Here is a 3,238-nt window from a genome sequence, read left to right on the forward strand (position 1 = left end):
AAAATTGAAACTTTCATTATAAGCACTCAAATCTCATGAGGCAAAAAATAAACGTTTGTTTGCTGGTTAATCAAGTGTCAAAAATGTACTACATTAAGTAAAATTGTAAATTACTTAAATGTATTCATTGGATAGCCTTTGAAATTCCTATCAACTGGTTTTTGTAGTTTATAGTTTAACTCATGAAATGAGTATGACAGACGGCTTTGAAGATCTGTGTACAAAAGTCAGATGTTTTGTGTTAACTTTAAATAATTGAGTAAAAATGTTGATTATAATCCTCATATTGCACACTTCGTTACTATTCCTGCACTTATCATGATATGAAACCATAAATTATTGTACTTCATTGTAAGCAGATAGGCCAGATGCACAAAAGTTGTAAAATATCACTTTCTCCAGGTGTTTCGTTTATGGTCATTCATTATTTGTGGAGTTGGGATATTAATTCAAAACTAGAGAGAAAACGCGTGTTTTCTATTTAACTGCACAACATTTATAAAAAGTAAAGGCAGTGTTGTCTATTTAAAGTAATTAATACAGTTAAGTGATTTGTCTAGACTACTCACGTGTGAGGTTAGATATGTAGAGTTCTTAACTAATCTGATGGCTGTGCAGGGAGTCTCAGTGACTGCAAGGTTAAACCTATTCCACAACACATGATACCCTAAAACCTTCTTCCTCTTTTGGCCACGAGCTTTTGAACTATACCAAGTTCATCGACAGATTAGAAAAAAAGACAAAAACGACTTAAACAGATAGAAACTTTACATTTAGAAGTACTCTACCCGACGACTTCACGATGTTTATCTCACGCACCAGTTTATGAATGAGATGATTCTTTATAGTTTCCCTTCATCATTGACCCTAGCTAGAATTTTAAAGAAATTCGATGTGGCAAATACGTAAAAACCTCCGAGGGCATGTTCAACTATACTAGATTTGGTGGTTGATCAGAAATTCGAATGTTCTTTTATGTGTGTTATTAGTTTCCTTTTCGCCAATTTAACTTTGCTGATGGTAAGGAAAAGTTAACTTGCAGAGTACTAAAAACAACTGTAACACAGGAATATGGTCTTTAAACTTGAAAAATGATTGTAGGCGACAATTAGCTTTGAGAAACACCTTAATTGATCTTGAGTATACACTTCGAACGACCGATCTTAGTCGATTCTTCATAACCAAGGGATATTTATCCGTAAACGATAAACAAATAACAATATGGTATTTATACACACTAATTAGAATAACATTACACAAGTTTTTCTAATATAAATATTCACGGAGCATGCTGTTAATCATTTCAGTTTAAAAAAAAAAAACACTTAGCGGAATAGTGTCATCAAAATGACAAACCAATCAACTTATCTCCTAAGAGATACGGCATCTCTGTGTATTTCCTGTTGAAGGCTTATAAGACTAAAACCGGGTTTCGATACCCGTGTCGGGCACAGCACAGATAGTCCAATGTGTAGCTTTATGTTTAACAACAAAACAAAGTTTCTTGTTTTATTTTAAGTCTGTTCTGCTAAAGAATATATATTCATATTTAACGTAACTAAAACTTGCATTTGTCTAAACGTTCTGATTTTAGTTTATTTAACATCACTTATGATTTGCATCTCACGAATTAATATTATTCTTTTTTTTCTATTAATATGTGCATGAATTAGCTTTTTGTGAAAGCAAGAACAATTAACTGATGCAACTAGTTTATTTAATTCGAACATCTTTACCTGTTCTAAATACGTTTAATATTCTGGGTTGTTTGAAATCATGGTTACAGTGTTCGTGACTTTTTTTAAATTCAAAAGCAATATCAAAATATTTATATTTTAGATTTTAATATAAGCTTTTGAATATATTATACAGAACTTACTTTTTGTGCATGTAATTCTTACTAAATTCATATACATCATCTAGTAATCTAGTACTCACAAACTCCTCAACAACTGTATCTTTATCTTTTAGTATAGTTTATTATGGTTATTAGGGTTCACGATAAGTTTGAATACTTTCTATTATATAAAAATGCTATTTTTTTAGCTCACGATATTTGTTTCCGACATGACTTGTATGAACAGTGTTTACTGAAGTATACCAATGAATTGTACCAAGCTTTGTTCTAAGTAACTGTTAGTGTTGAACAACTGCAATTCGAAAAACTTAATAACAAATCATAAGGACTAAAACACTGTCCCATACATGCTTATCTTGGCCTTCAACTACGAAATATTATGCAAATTAGTTCAGGGATACGTGTATGCACTAGAAATAAACTTAAAGAATATGACTTAAAGAATAATTTTCAAAAAAATTTGGCGTTCAAATAATTAGTATCTATTTCTTAAACTTCAGTTTACTGTGCTATTACTTTACTGTGAAACACATGAGAATTTAATATTTCCCAAAAAAATTCAAGCATAAAACAAACTTAAAACTGAACACAATAAAATCTTAACAATATAAAGATAACGTTTTGTGTCACTTCAGATATCAGACACCAATCAACTTCGGGATCGCAACCAATCATGTCTGTTGCTCAGTTGCTCGTGCCTTGAAATTCCATTATGGAAGACGACCTGCATTTTGGACAGTTCTGTATATCCATCAGATGTATGGTGAATGGATGGGCAGAGCAAGGCTGACTCTTGCGTCCCTGACATACATGACTACACACACAACAGATGACTTTTCCAAGCGGACGATTACAGTTACATTGAATATTTTGTTTTTCTGCAATCTAGGTGAAATACAACGTTAAGAGTTACGCACAAACACATAAAATACCTATATATATATATGTGTTAAAAAGATAAATTTTATATCTATAAAAAGAATTTTTCAAATCATGAAAAATGTTAGAATTCAAAGTTATTATCTCCGTTGTTGCAAATTTTCATTGGCTAGGATTACTTTAAATAATTCTTAATAGTTTGGAAGCGAGTTTGTCAACACCTCCCTTTCTATTGATAAAGAGATTTATCTAGTAGACTAATGAACAGGAATCGGTAGCAGAAATCCTTACTTCGTTTCGAATCTATCAGGTCGTCAAGAAATTTATGTCGCTTTTTTTTAAATGAAAAAAACCCGACAACTTATATATCAAAACAAAACATTTATTAAATGAAATAGTCTCCATTCTTACCGATAATGCTTTTCCATCTTACAATCTTATGCCCTGATTAAAGAAATCACTTGGTTTTGAAGCAAAAATATGTCGATGTCCCCTTTTAAC

The 3,238-nt window shown here is 31.3% G+C and overlaps 1 long non-coding RNA gene across 1 annotated transcript in view; it reads right to left on the reverse strand.

The window, feature by feature from the left end:
• Nucleotides 1-1,108: 1,108 nt before the first annotated feature.
• Nucleotides 1,109-3,238, reverse strand: part of LOC106467015 — a 29,441-nt gene continuing 27,311 nt past the window's right edge. Inside the window, exon 4 of the long non-coding RNA XR_001291307.2 lies at nucleotides 1,109-2,743. This is a non-coding gene — a long non-coding RNA (uncharacterized LOC106467015). The remainder of the gene's footprint in view (nucleotides 2,744-3,238) is intronic.

This window comes from Limulus polyphemus, unplaced genomic scaffold, assembly GCF_000517525.1.
Source record: "Limulus polyphemus unplaced genomic scaffold, Limulus_polyphemus-2.1.2 Scaffold2461, whole genome shotgun sequence".
In the NCBI taxonomy this organism is placed as follows: domain Eukaryota; kingdom Metazoa; phylum Arthropoda; class Merostomata; order Xiphosura; family Limulidae; genus Limulus; species Limulus polyphemus.